This window comes from Mus caroli, chromosome 2 (genome assembly GCF_900094665.2).
Source record: "Mus caroli chromosome 2, CAROLI_EIJ_v1.1, whole genome shotgun sequence".
Classification (NCBI taxonomy): domain Eukaryota; kingdom Metazoa; phylum Chordata; class Mammalia; order Rodentia; family Muridae; genus Mus; species Mus caroli.
The window spans coordinates 4104662-4120797 of NC_034571.1; the positions used below are offsets into that span (position 1 = coordinate 4104662).

General features: G+C 40.6%; 1 protein-coding gene and 1 pseudogene across 3 annotated transcripts in view; one reads left to right on the forward strand and one right to left on the reverse strand.

Annotated features, from left to right (window-relative positions):
- Window positions 1-16136, reverse strand: part of Celf2 (CUGBP Elav-like family member 2) — an 833597-nt gene that overhangs the window by 780471 nt on the left and 36990 nt on the right. The window lies entirely within an intron of this gene.
- On the forward strand, window positions 3004-3100 carry LOC115030425 (annotated as a pseudogene).

A 16136-nucleotide genomic window follows, 5' to 3' on the forward strand; every position in this document is an offset into this window, starting at 1 on the left:
GAGAGAGAGAGAGAGAGAGAGAGAGAGAGAGAGAGAGAGAGAGAGAGAGAGAGAGAGAATGAGCTGGTACATGAGAAGGGAGCAGCATAGGAGGGTGGTGAGAGGGAATGGGCTCGGTGCCACTCATTGCTTTGCAGCCACCTGGTCTCCTAGTGACATAAAGGAAATGCTATGCTTGGTTGGAATGTCCAAACAGCTGGGTGGATTTCAGAGAGATTGTAGGTGGTTATGACATGGTTTGTTGCTTTTTCATTGGCAGTGAAAGCCAACAGTGCCGGGGAGGCCATTGTGTGCACACTGGAACCTGGCAGGCACAGGTGTAGGAGGCTGGAAAGCTGGAAGTGGAAATGCTGTTTTATGAAGACTTTCTAGCACATTAACCATATAATTCCTCTGCAGGATTACTGGTTCTCAGCACAATGCAAGCATCTCCCGCACATTGGCTGTAGTAAGGGTAGCTTTTGGAAAACCTTCAGAGCTCTTGTTGATTGAGCATCAGGGTGGCCTCTTGGAGCAGGTAAGACCACACTCCCACGCTGCTGTCTTTGGCTACCTTTTGAACACTTGTCAGTCTAAACTGCTTCCCCAAACTGAGTTAATTTCATAAGACAACTTGACATTAACTCTGACTGATGTCTTCAATGCATTTGACTAAGGCATCAAGGCTTCAAATGTGAAATATGAGTTTTGGTGTCAGCCTGAACTCCAGGAAAGAGTCACATGTCAAAACATCATACTTCCTATTTGAGTGGTTGAGCTGACCAAAGATAAGGTGATGGATAGCTGACAACCTTCCTGATCCACTTTCCCTCCCTCCCTCTCTCCCTCCCTCCCTCCCTCCCTCCCTTGCTTTTATTCCCTTATTCCTTCTCTCTCTTCATTTCTTCCCTCTTTTCGTGTTTAAATTACACTACTTATTCTCCCCTCTCCCAAGACCCAAAATTCTTATTGAAGTTAAACATGCTAAATTGGATAAAAGTGTGAGCTCTGAGCTCAGACAGCTTGAGTTTGGCTGGAAGCTACTGTCACTTCTGGCTTATCAGGCCAGGTCTGCATCAGGCCAGGTCTGCATCAGGCCAGGTCTGCATTAGGAATACGTGTAGTAATGCCTTCTTGCAGTATGTGTAAGGGGTCTCAATGAAATATAATGGCAGGGCAAACAGTCAATAAATGTCAGATGTGATTGTGCTACTGCTCTTTGTTTCATGGGGTGATAAGAATTAATTCACTAACAGTTATCGCCACGATTATTCCAGTAGCTTCGATGTTCATCACCAAATCAAGGCAAGGTGGACGGTCATGGGGTCTCTCTCTAAGCATGCAGATGCCAGTGGTGTGGAGGAGATGGAGAGAGAAAGGAACTGTAAGGGTCAGGCCTGCTCAGTCAGGGCGAGTGAATATATCAGGAAGAGAGTGGGAGAAAGGAGAGAGAGGTAAGATTCTGATAGGTGAGCAGTGTGTGCAAAGATCTAGAAAGGCCTCTTCTCCTTTCAGATCCCCCAAAGAGGCTGGGGTGGAGGTGGAGAACACAGTTCTGTGGAGAAAAATTTTTTCTGCCTTAAAAAAAAATGATGCTGAATGTTTCTTTTCTGCCATCTTCTTTCTCTAGATCTATGGAAATAATTTACAGAAGACCCCTGAGGGCAATTAAGCTCACAATTCCTTTGCCAGTAAAATGAGAAAAGCCAGCTCTCTGTAAATTCTGAATTCCACCATGGATGTTGCAGAAGCAGAACTAAAAACAGCTGCATTCTCTCTCTGCAGAGTCGACGAGAATTCGCTGCTACCCTTGCTCCCAGCACAGAGCAATCAGTGCTCAGAAGTGCAGGGGTTTATGATGATGAATGTTTTATTTCTTAAAATAAACAGAAGCAATTTAGAAACACAGTTATGTATTTTACATTTATTTTTTATACAGTAAAATATATATTGGAAACTTCCTTACTGTCAAAAATCTCTACACGCACTTGTCAGAAATATCAAGATGACATGCAAGTATGGAATTCAGATTTAAATACTAGACTTCTGAGATGTATTCCATGACCATGACGCTTCTGGTTGTTTGCTTTGCTCTGACCCCATGATGCAGATTTTCCACTCTTGCTTCAGAATTTTAGGTCGGTTATGTTTAGTAGCTATGCACTCTAATAGTTAAAACTATACCAAAATATGAACTTTTTTTAACATTTTACTTCTGCTCCCCCTCTACCTTCCTCTCTACTCATTACTTTCCCTTCTTCCCCAATTTCCTTTCTTTTTCTTTTTTGGGTGACATGTGACTGTTATGTATTCCCGACTAGATTTGAATTTGTCATCTTTCTGCCTCAGCCTCCAGAACACTGGAACTACATGTGTGCACACGGGGTCAGTTACACCTGTAGCTGTAATCAAATGCTACGATCCAACGCAGCATATGTAAGAGTTTTATTTTGACTTATGGTTGCAGAGGACCAGATGTCCATAATTGTGAAGAAGGCCTAGCTGCAGAGGCAGGACGTGGAGAGATCTTATCTCAAGCACACACAGGAATACAGGAGAATGAACTGGAAAGGGGGATGAGGTTCGAGATTTTCTATATCCACTCTGGTGACTCACTCTCTCCACCAATACTCAATGAACTAAAGGTTCCGTAAGCTCCCAAGATAGTCCTGCCAACTGGGGACCAAGTGTCCACATGAATTTAGAGGAGTCGTTCACTTGTAATTCACAGCCACCATGCAGTGGTAGCTTTTATTTTTTACCACCTAGGACATTCCAGTTTCCTGATGGATTCCTTGCAGGATGTGACTTCTCCAGCTGCTAACATGACTACACACTGTTTCCATGTCTTTACTATACACCCCTATTCTTGCCAGAGCTGTTATCTTATCTGTCTATGTACTCTAAGACCTGCGGCTGTTCAGACACACCATTATTCCATTGATGGCCAAGCAGGAGCACCTGACAACAGTTAGAATGCTTCACCACTTCAGAGATGCTCAAAGAGAATAAGAATGATACAATGGATACTTATACATATACTAAAATTGGAACAGTACAGAGATTAGCATGGCCCCTGCACAAGGATGACATACAGATTCATAAAGCATTCTGCAATAGGGAAGAAAAGAACAACACGGTGTAAACCTCAGCACTCACATGTCCTAGGAGGAATCCAGTAAGGTGACTGATCAAAACTCAAAGAGTAGCTGGGGAGGTAGCTTGGTAAAGTGCTTGCCATGCAAACATGAGGACCAGAGCTCAATTCCCAGACCCTGTGCAACAGCATGGTGCATTATAGTCCCAGTGCTGACTAGGTAGAGACAGACAGATTATTGACCTACTGGCCACCTCAATACAATCAGCAAGATTCAGGCCAAGGGAAAGAAGCATACAGTCTCAGAAAAACAAGGGAACAAGATGGACAGATTGACAGCATCTTGATGAATGACACCAGATGTTGACCTCTGACCTCTAGATCTCTCTCTCATGCGTGAAAGAGAGAGAGGGGGGGTTAAAAAATTGGTGATATGAACTGCTAAAACAGGAGACATGAGTCGGCACGAGTAGACATGAATCTCCTGTATATCACTGCAAATCTTTCCCACTTAGCTTGTCTACTGCCATGACCTTGAGAAGTCCTGGATTCTCTCTCAGCAACAACTCCCCTCCTTAGAGCAAAGTAAACAGTGATAATAACAGAGTATTAGTGAGGCACAGTAGGACAGGAAGCTCAAAAGAGTTCCTTGAATTCAAGTCATTCTTTTTACTTCTTCAAGGTCATTTGATTTCTTTTTTTTTGTTTTTTTGTTTTTTTGTTTGTTTGTTTTAGTACCAGATTGACTCACACTTGTTTTCTTAATTGTTAAATAAAAATACTCAACGATCATGCATGGCCCGATGAGAATTGCGTTGGAAGATATCCAGGTTTTAAATGAATGATCTTTAGGCTCAGCAAGGTAGACAAGGGCATGACCTCAGGGGTGAACTACCATGGGTTTCCATGCTTATCATAACAGCCTGACTTCATGAGTCCTCTCAGGTAGTGGGTACATTGCAAATGCAGACACAACTATGAGAGTCTGACATGATGATTATAAAATATAATTTATATGCCACCATAGAGTTCATCATACCTACATATAGCCCTGGGGGAGAGGGAGTTCACTTGTCCAGGACCCAGTCCTTAACAGCATTTTCATTTTTGCCTATTGATTGATTTTTTTTTTATTTATCTCTGCACCATATTTGGTCCCTTTTATTTCCTTTGTCTCTTCAGATCTCTTTTCAAGTCAAATGCTACAGGCAAAGCAGCTTGGTTCTGCCTGCTATTATGCATTTACATAACCTGTTATGTAATTCCTCATTTGTCATAAATGTTAATTAGCCGTGCTTTGCAAGTCACACAGAGGTTATCCCGATTTTGCTGATGAGGAAATTGAGGGGAAGATTGATTGGGAGCAACAATTTGAATCGCAACACATAGTGACCTCATAGCAATTCAGGACTTGGCACCCATGCTCTGTGTTCCATGGTTTGGGGCTTAATTGACAGATTTAGCTAACTCTAATTGGTTTCTTTGAAGAAGGAACTGGGAAACATGTTACCAATGCCCTTCTTCCCTACTATTTCCAACCATATAAGAATCTCCCCTGGTGGTGATCCACAGCCTTCCTCCAGCATCTCCCCTTAGCCTCTCAATGTGTGCTGCTGTTGTGTGTAGTATATGTAGTTGTTAGTGAGGGTGTCTGTGTACATGTGTGGGCAGGTATCCATACGTATGCATGTCTAGTGGAAGGCAGTGGATGTCTTTCTAAGATGCCATCCATCTTCCATATTTAGTTTCTGAGACGGGGTCTCTCAGCAAACATAAGGCTCTTCAATTCTGCTGGACTATATGGCCAGTGGGTTTCAGAATTATCCTGACTGATCCCCTCTCAGCCTCGAGGACTGAGGCACGTCCTCGGTCTTTGCTTTCCCTAGGCTTTCTTGAACAGGAACTTTCCCCAAAAAAACATAATTGCTGTTTTACTTGAGCTGCCTACTTCCTGCACGTGTAAGCAGGTGTCATGTCTGCATTGTTTCTGTATCTTCTGGTCCTCGTTCATTACACAGAAGCACCTCAGAAGCTACTGTTTGCATAGAAAGGAATACTCAGGTCTGAGGAGATAAGTCAGTCAAGTGCTGGCTTTGCAAGCATGAGGAAGTTAGTTCAATCCCCAGACCCTCCCACTCCACCCCACCCCCCAAAACCCCAAAACAAAATAGAACCCTGGTGTGGCTGCAAATGCTTGTAACCCTGCCCCTTGGTATGTAGACAGCCAGATTTCTGCAGAGGGATTGTTAGTGAGTCCCAACACCACTGAGATCTTGCATCAAAACCAAAACAAACTGTGGATGCTAGCTGAGTTTTTACATCTAGCCTCACATGTGTTCATGTACTAATGTGACCTGAGCACATATACTAGAACACACACACAAGTGATGCATCAACATACACACAAGAAAGATACTTGGCCCAGTGGGTATCAGCATTCAATAGGTCAATTATGGACCTGCCTATTCTGAGGATAAGTTCTATGAATAGATCATGGATGATAACTAGCTACACTTCAGGGTCAGTTCTTTCTGGAAACTTCCCCATTTCCATCACTCTGAGCTGAGTGACCCATCTCATTCTAGAACAAACCCAATTTAAAACTTTATTTTGCATACATTCCCTGAGGATCCCAGGATAATATCTGCCAAAGCCCTCAGGAATTCTGTGTACTTAACAAAGAATATGAATGAAACCTTCAGCAATCCATCAGGAGTGGATAGCTCTGGGGGTATTTGCAGAGGCAATGGCTGATGGAAGAGCCTCTGGCAAGAGAAGAAATCTAGACTTTGCTCACCTAAATTACTTTTATTCCATTTTTGGAGTCAATATAGAATATGGTGGGGCTTGTAGCTCACTACAGAAAGTTCATAATTTAAAATTATAAAGCTTTACACCAAGTCAACCACCGATGATGGGTATATAGACTACTTAGCACCATAGGTGTTCTTTTCTGTGCTCTGTACTTCTATTGTATATACACTGCTTTCCTAAAGGCATCTTGAAGCTACATTTCCAAATGTCATCTTGATACGATGACATTCCCATATTGCCTTTATTTTTCATTTTTTCCCCTTAATTTAAACTGGGCAAAGGAATTTTCTTTTAGAAAATGACCAGCATTGTTGCTTTTATGAATTGATAGTCTCTTTTAAAAGATTTGAAGTAGAATGCAAACGAAGGGAGGATGGAGAGGTACCTAGTAATAAAGAGGGATACCTGTAAGAATGACCTGACTTATGTCCCTAGGAACCATGTGAAAGATCTGTGCACCATATTGCCAGTGCTGGGGAACTAGGAGAATCCCTGAAACTTGCTGAGCAGCTAGTCTGGTAGAATTATTTATCTTTAGGTTCAGTGAGAGACCCTGTCTCAAACAAGGTGGGGATCAGTTAAAGAAGACTCTAAAAATTGACCTTTGGCTCCACATGCATATATAAGTATGCATGTACAGAGCACAGACATGAACATGTATACATATGTGCACACACAAGAAAAGAAAATATAAAACTTAAAAAAAAGAAAGAAAAAAGGGAAGAAAAAGAAAAGGAAGTCTTCTAATCCAGTAAGATTGCTATATCAAGGAACAATTGCTATTCTTTCATCAAATCAGACCTGTGGGATCTGTTGGAAGGCTGACCTATAACGTCCCTTGGTCTTTAATTATTATATTAAAGATCACATGGCCTCTAGCTTGTGAGCAGATTTAAGAGGAAATAACTAAATCTAGACCAAAGTAATAGCACCAGGCCGAATCCAGTGTTACAAGAGTTTGATCCAGTAGGAGTGCTTAGCTTGACTTCTCTAAGACACTGGTTATTATTATTATTATTGTGTGGAACTCAGAACAGTGCAGGAACAGTAAAGGGATTCAACCATATCCAGAAAACAAGTCCAGTCATATTGTTGTTAATGATGGTATAGGAATCACTGAAATGAAGGATCTCAGGTCAGGCAACAGGAAGCTTTTGTGGTGGAGCAGGCTAAAACCATCTCAAGGGTATGTCTTTCTAAGCCTGGGATGCTGGCTGGAGTGTTGATAAGACCACCAGCTAAGACTAAGAGATGAACATTCAACCTTCCAATGGCAAAGGGATTTCAAAAAAAGAAATGGAGAGATAACTGTGTTCAACTGGAGGGGAGGAACACACCAAATGGCAGAAACAAACAGACAGACAGACAGACAGACAAAAAATGACTAATGGATCATATTAGGAGTTCCTAAAGTATCCAGACTGGGTATCTTTGAATGGATAGTCTTGTGCTAATTGTGCAACTGTGGTTAGCATGGGCATCACATTTTTCTATTGTTAAGATACAGAACTGCTGATATTTGGTGTTACACATTACAATTTGCTACCCTAGATGTCATCCCCAGCACAAATATTTGCAAGTTTCTCTTTAGATGGAGAGTGAGACAGAACAAGATTTTGATTACAGGGAATTCTTAAGCTCCTTATTCTATTTATACTCTGGATTAAGGCACTGGTCAGTTCAGTTCCTAATCTTATTTATTTCAATACAATTTTATTTGTACATATATTTTATGTATATGGGTGTTACATTTGAGCAGAAGAAGAGGACATCAGATCCTGCAGTGGTTGTGACCTCCATGTGATTGCTGGGATTTGAACTCAGGATCTCTGAGAGAGCCACCAATGAGCTTAATCACTGAGCCATCTCTTTGGATGGATTTATTTATTTCTTAAAAGGAAAATGAGAGTATTTTTTCTGGTTTCCAAGATGCTTCATGAATATACCGACTGTGACATCAGACAGTGACTCATTTCAACACATAGCTACTGAAGGCTGACGTTCACAGTCTCATACTGATGCTTCAGGAAGAAGGCAGTGATATAGCTCTGAATATGACAATATTTTCAGGAGGATCTGTGAGTACAAACCATGAAAAACCAGCAGTGAGAGTAACAAGTATTTTCATGTGTCCTACTGTGTGTTGCCAAGTGTGCCGTATGGTTGACTTACACTTCTTCACATGGTTCTTACAAGCTTTGAAGAGCGTAATAGACTCATCCATGTTTCACAGTTAGGGAAACCAAGACAGAGTGAAATAGCCTATTGGAGGTCACATGGCAGAACCTGCATTTAGACTCAGTGGAGGTAGGCAAAGGATGTAGGGGTCAGCAGCAGAGGTAGTGTTGATATTAGCTAGATGTTCCACCCTCTGCAGGAGACTCCTCCTTTAAATGTTGAACTTGTCCTCACAGCCCACTCTTTTCTTTTTTGGACCCTTTCTTCTTTGTGGTTTATTCTACAAACCACAGAGGAATCTCTCTCATTCTCTCTCTCTCTCTCATCTATATCTAATATATATCTATATTTATATCAATATATCATCTATATCTATTTATATGGAATATGCAGAATACATATGTGTATATGTATATATATATATATATATATATATATGTGTGTGTGTGTGTGTGTATGTATGGTATAAGTTAAAGTGAAGCAGAGCACACAACTCTCTAGTTCCAGGCCCTTATATTACTTCCTGTGTAATAAAGACCCTACACAGATTCTCACACAGGGCTGTGGAGCCTCTGCATTTTGCTTTAACCATCCCTTGCAGCTCACATCCATGCTTACCTAGTACTTACATTGATTGGCTGTTCTCAGAACACCCCAGGCTCTTCTGCACTCATGTCCTTTGCACCTGTCCTTCCTCCCAACCTCAGAACCCTTACCCTGATGACATTCTTGGCTTCCTTCCTCTTTCATTCATATTCCATTCAAAGGAGGCCTCTTCTGCAGAGGGGCAGAACATCTGCTGAGACTCCTTCTGTTTGGGCTTACTCTATGGTGGTGAGCCTCACCTCTGCCTCATCTTCTCCCCCTACCTCATTCCCACTCTGCTTTCTTCTCCTTGACACTTGGCACCATTAGACCATTCATTATCATGTGTGTGCTTGCTGTTATTGCTGCTAACATGAATACCTCACAAGAGTAGGGGTTTCAGCTTATTTTGTGTACTACTTATAACCCCAGTGACAAGAACACATCCTGATCCACTGTCCGTGTCATTACACATTTGACAGATGAGTGAATGAATATACGAACACATTTAATGAAATATCACCAAGGAAGAGATGAACTCCTAAGCAAGGTAAAAAAGTCAGTGGAAAATATGTTGATTTATCCCCCTGTCACCAACTCTCATTTAACAACCACCTCCGCCCCGCCCACGCACACACATATACACACACACAGAGAAAGAGAGAGAGACAGAGAGAGACAAAGAGAGGCAGAGAGAGACAGAGAGAGAGAGACAGAGAGAGATGACAGAGACAGAGATACAGAGAGAGACAGAGACACACAGAGAGACACAGAGAGACAAAGAGAGATAAAAAGAGAGAGACAAAGAGAGAGACAAAGAGAGATACAGAGAGATACAAAGAGAGAGATACAGAAAGAAACACAGAGAGAGACACACAGAGACAGACAGAGACACAGAGACAGACAACACAGAGAGATAGAGATAGAGAGAGAGACAGGTCGATTCTACATGTGAGAACAACATGTGATATTTGTCTTTTTCAGTCTGGTTTATGTTGCTTAACCTAATAATCTTCAGTTCCAGTCATGTTTCTGCAAATGCCAAGTTTTCATGTGGATAAAATCATTGTGTATTGATGGATGTGCTAATGTACTCTATGAGAGAACCCATGCTCAACACTGCCAAGAGCCAGAGACTAGGTAGGCCATGGTCTTAGGAAAAAATCAAATACTGCTGTTTTGCTAAGGGAACATAGCTATAAAAAGACCCCTAAAGACATTCTGATGTATCCATAGATCATTGTCTTGCTCAGCCATCATAGAACCTTCCTTTTACAGTAGGTGGGAACTAACACAGAGACCCACAACTGGACAATGTATATAGTGAGATATTTGGAAAACTCAGTGCTAAATGGTGGTCATTATTAAACCCCCTCTGCTCAGGGCTCAGAGAGTTATGAGGAAGAATAGGCAAAAAGCATACACGAACCAAAGGCGATAAATGACATTACAGAAACTGTCTTCTAGACACTTAGGGTCGATGGCCATATGAGCTCACAGAGACTGTGATAGCACACACAGGGTTAAGTCAGAAAGGGTCCTAATGCCAAGAGGGGCAAGTATGCACAAGCTCCCATCTGTAAGAATCTATCTCCAACTGACATCTGTTTATAGAAGATGTATTAATTTTCATCAATGGAGTATCTATCACTGGGTATATTAACCACAATGAAGAGCAGGCCCCATGCTCAGCGGTAAATGCCAATACAAAATGAACTCAGTGATATTTTTGTAAACGTTTTTGGTCTCATATTGCTTGGTCAGGGTAGCTTTTATCTTAGTGACCTTTCCTTGACGTATTGTGGCTTCTGATATTATGTTTTTATGTGTTTTATTTTTGTGTATGTATGTGCTTCTATTTTTTAAATAATTCTGTTTTGTGTTCATTTCTTCTCTCTGTGTATGTGTATATGTGAGAGAGAAAGTGAGAGAGAACAATCTAGAGAGTAAGAGGGTGAGAGAGCAAGGGAGAGAGGAAATGGAGTTGAGTAGATGGGGAGGAGGGAGGGAGGATCTAAGAAGATTTAGGGGAGGGGAAACTTATCAGAATATACTGTATGGAAAAACTGGTTACTTCTAAATATGTGGACTAATGGATTGAACATACAGCTTTCAAGAAAAGAAATAAAAAAGAACAACGAATAGTTGAAAAAGTGTTCAAAACCCTCAGCCATCACACAAATTGCAAGTTCCAAATACTTTGAGATGTTACCTTTCCATAGTACCAACAACTATGATCAGGGGTACGACTGACAATGAATGCTGACTTGGAGGTGGGGATCTAAGCTGGGAATGTAAGCTGGTCCAGCTGCCATGTATACTCTCAAACAAAGTCAAAAGTGATAAGGTTAATTTCTTTCTAGGTAACAGATAGGTTCTATAGGTAGGTACTACAATGGACAAGCAAAAACAGATTCAGAAGCAGACTCCTCACTGATCACACAGCAAGACTATTATAGATACTAGACCTTGTTTGCACAAACCAAATTTATTGTCAGTAATGATGCTTGCTTTCCAGAGCATCCTCTATGTGTTACTCCTTGCTGAGCTTGCTGATGGTGAGAGAGAAATTCAAAATAGCACCCAAATCCCTAAATCTTTGACTGCCTGAGGAATTCCAAAGCCATGCTGGAGCTGTTTTGCTTTTTATTAATTTATCTTCACTCACAGATTTGTAGGATGTGGCAAACAACAAAAGTCCCCATGACAAGCAATGTCAATTGAGTCTCTGGCTTTTCTCTAAAGAGAAAGTTCTTTGTAGAGCAGCCTTCGAGTTCTTTGTAGTATAACATTATCAGGGTTCACATGAACTTACAATAGGCTAGATGCTTTATACACAAGGGGCACTTAACTCCAGAGCTCTGAAGTCTGGGTGGTCTAGACTCGAGCAGACTCTGTCTCGGGGAGTCTGATACCCAAGTTTTTTGTTGTTGTTGCTGTTTGTTTGTGGTTTTTTGTTTGTTTGTTTGTTTGTTTTGAAACAGGATTTCTCTGTGTAGCCCTGGTTGTCCTGGAACTCACTCTGTAGACCAGGCTGGCCTCAAACTCAGAAATTCGCCTGCCTCTGCCTCCCAAGTGCTGGGATTAAAGGCGTGTGCCACCACTGTCCAACTAATGATATCCAGTTTTAGATAGCTGTTTTCTCACTATATTCTCTCTCCATAGAGGGATAGATGATGAACTGTTCAGGATTTATTTATAAGACCAAGAATTTCACTCATTAGGATTTTACTCTCTTGTGCTAATCATCTTCTCAAAGCTCCCCCTCCTAAAAATTAAAGAATTACTCTGGAGATTGGGATTTTAGGATTTCCACATCTGTTTGGGGGACACAAAAACATTCTATCGCAAATGTCACAAGGAGGCATGACAGAATGAGGACAGTTTACTGAAGAAGAAAGAACACTATCCACTGCCTTCCATCTCATTACAGCCACCTCCTGATTCTTCCAGTACGTGACATTATTTGTGAAAGGGAAATCAAGCATATAGGAAAAACAGTAGACTATCAAATTAAACAGACCCTTAAGCCCTTGTGTGTGGTGGCTTATTCTGAATAAATACATGTTTCACAGTAAAAGTAAGGTCTCAGTTTCCCATCTTGGGATTCAAGATATTTGATCATTATCATTTTATTAATATATATATATACATACATATATATGTATAGTGTGTGTGTGTGTTTATTTTAAGAAATCTGACTGAGAAAATTATTGAGAATGTAAACCACGAGGCACAGATGCCTCCAGTATTCTGATTTGACATTACTCCCTGCTACAGAATATTGGAAGATTTCCTTAATAATTCCTAATTGGAGTCTTGGTTCAGATAAACCTGACAGTCCATTTAAGATGGCTTTGGTGGCTCAAGAGCATGCTGAGACTCTCTGATGCAGGTTGTTTGGCTTAAGGATTTGAGAAAGCAAATAGAAGCAGCTGCACTAAGGATTTTGTGCAATTAGGTTCATGCAGATTCTGGAAGTTGCTTATTAGGTCTGTCACTTTCAATCCATCTGGTATTTTCGTGTTCAGGCCGAAATGCAGGTTGCTCAGCGGGGTCAGTGGTTTTCCTTTTACCTGCTAGACAGCATTGTACAACCTCGAAGGCTTATCTGCTGGAGGCAGGATGCACGATTTGGCTGCCTATTGCAAGGCACATGCATTTTTGATTTGACTGTGTGAGACAGCTCAGACACCTCCTAGGAGTTCCAGTTTGGACCAGTTCAAGATGTAGATATTATTCCCAGGTCGTTCTGGGCTTATTTGTTTTAATTTTTCAAATGTTCTTTCTCCTCTCCTTTGTGTGTTGCACAAAACCAAAAGTAAATGTTGTGGAAAGTGGGCTCATCCACGTTTCAGCATTATCTGTCTGGTGTGGATTCAGAATCTGTAGAGTTAATTAGACACAATCTCTGAAACAGGGCTCGACCCTTTCAAACTTCTGCTAAATTGGGGAATTCTCAATATCAAAGACTCTTAGAATGTGCTAATTAGTGTATAATTCTCCCTTCCATCTTTCTCTCCAATACATATTTTTATAACACCAGCCTTCATTTGGACAGAGGCAGTTTGGATTCAGAGACATGCAGAAGACTTCTCTATGTGTATGTCACCCCTTCCTTTCTAATACTTCATTTCCCACACTAATAACTTGTCACTTCTCAGTTTCCAGTGCCATTTTGGATTATACGTGTTTCATAATTTTGTAGCTCCCTTCTCCCTATCTGTGAAGTAGTGTGAGAATATGCTAAGGCACACCATGCCATCTGGAATGAAAGCTTTCAAAACTCTGGTGTTTTGTCTCTTTTCTGCACCTATGACCTTGACCTCTTGAGATTCTGAGAGAAAATTTTCCAGGAGGTGTGAATGAGTCCGAGCGAAAGCCCATTGGTTTTCCTTGGCTTCTTTCATTCACCTTATGTTTTTTATACTTATGGGTTTAAATTTCTTCAAAGATGATGAGCAGGGGCCACTGGGTTTCTTATGATGTATTCTAAAACAGTGTCAGGACAGAGACAGGGATTGATCCACAAAGATGAAATAACTGCCTATTCTCTTTCATCTTGGCAGTGAGAAGGTAGATCCCGAAAATGCATGAGGTCCAGCCAGTGTACTTTGTCAAATGGTTCCTGTCTCTGCCATCTCTACAGGGGTGGGTAGGAGAGGTGTGAATGGTGGAGGCAGAGGGTCTTTTTCTGAGAGCAAAGGGGAAAGACAATTCTGTGACACTGATGGACTCTTATTGAATTTCTGGTAGGTAGCTTGTTTTCCCTGAAGGACTTCTGGATGCTTATGTGAGATCTACCTAGATGCCTCCTTTTATGCTTTTAAATTTAGTCCTATAGAAGCAGGAGGTGACAATGGCTAGGCTGTTGACAAATTAAAGAAAAGGGCTTGTTTCAGTGACATATTGAGGCATTTAGAATTTGAAGGAGAAATAGCTAACATGAAGAAATGATTAGTTTCTGTTCAGTCCTCTGAACTATCAACAAAGCACCATAATATTCATCTTATTTTCTGCAGAGAGACCCCATCTCAAGAAATACAAAAAAATAGGACTTATAAGACAGACATAATGGCCTAGTCAGTTAAGGCTCATGCTGCCAAGCCTGAGGTCTGGAGTTCAATCCACAGAACCCACATAATGAAAGTAGACTACTGACTTCCCTAAGCTTTCCTTTGACTTCCACATATATGCTGTGGCTATATACACACACACTCTCTCTCTTTCTGTCTCATGTATGCACATGCACACACACACACATATAAACTCATACTTCATAACAAAACAAGTAAATCAATAAATAAGTTTAATGAAAATTTGAAAGTCAGTAAAATAATTATTATAATGGTAAATGAAAATATTCAATGGAGGTTGTCTTTTTCAAAAATTACATGAGAACAGTTGCATATTTGTAGGCAAACAGGAAAGGAAAAGGAAGAAAGGAAGGACTAGAGGGCAGAAGGTTGTTTGGCCAACCTAAGTAATAGACCTCATACAAATCAATTCAAAATGTTAAGTGTTGAAATAAATCTCAATGACTTTAGAGTAAAGCATGGGAGAACACCCAGAGGAAGTCAAGGCAAGGAAAGGGAGTCTCAAACATGGTATCAAAACCACAGTGCTTAGAAGGAAGATTTGATAAATTTCACTTTCTAAATATTGAAGATTTCTGTTCTGTAAAAGACTTGACCAGGAGGGGTGAGAAGAGAGACTGGGGAGTGGCAGAGAGCCTTCACTAACTCCAAGGCCACGTAGAACTTTCAAAACTCAGCAGAAACATCAAACCAACCAATTCCTCCAAACAAATAACAAGCACAAAGATGATTAATAATAATAATATTGATATTAATAATAAATTCAATTATGCTTTTGCAGTGGGCAAAAGACGAGAAGAAGGCATACACATGTCCCATAAGCACATGAATTTTTTTTTACATCACTAACCCATAGAGAAATCCAAGTATAACTATACATTTATTAGAATGACTCAAGCAAAGTACAGTGAGAAATCAAGTACTGACAAGACGGCAAAGAAAGTAAGTTGCTTATATATTGCTGTGGATATGAAACAATAAAGCTAGCCTCAAAAATATTATGCTTCAAAGACCCTACTCAGAAGTGGTACTGCTTAATATTTATCCCAAAAAATGGAGACAATAATAATATAAAAACCCAAACCAGAATATTGATAGACTCTTCATACTTATCCCAAACTAGCCACACTCAGGTGGGAATCAGAGAGTAGATGGTTAAACAAACTGTGGAATATACATCCCATGGGATAGTACTCAGCAATGAAAATTCACTAAGCTATGTTCCACAACCTTGAAAAATACCTAGGAATGGATATACCCTGCAATTGTGTGTGTGTGTGTGTGTGTGTGTGTGTGTGTGTGTGTGTGTGTATGCCTGAGGTTGATATCACGAGTAGTCCTAGACTACCCTTCACCTTTTCCATTTCAGAGTCTCACTTGACTTTTGAGCTCTCCAGTGAAGACTTTGTAGCTAGCTAACTTACTCTGGAGAGTCTCATGTTCCACCTTCTGAGTGTGGAAATTACATGGATGCTATTCCCATCCAGCATTGAGGTGCTAGGGGCCATTTGTGAAATATTTTTTCCATTAAGCCATTTGTCTAGCCTCTTGGATGTCTTGTATTAACATAATTAAAATGCCACCACAATTTTCTCTGAACTTGGGATGGGCTTTTAGCCCCACTTAATAGTTAAAAATATTCTACATACCAGTGCAGTGAATACACCTAGGATAACCAATTGTACGAAGTAAGGAATTGAGAACCTTGATTGTTTGGCCCAAGGTCAACTGGCTGGCAGAAAGCTCAGCTTGCTGGCCAGCAGCATCATAAAAGAGTATTTTATCTCATGCCATTTGTTTGAGAAAAGATCTAAATTCAAATTTTCAGTAAGATTTATGCTCAGTATGCATTACTTTTACATTTTTGTAAAGTATGAAAAAAGAAC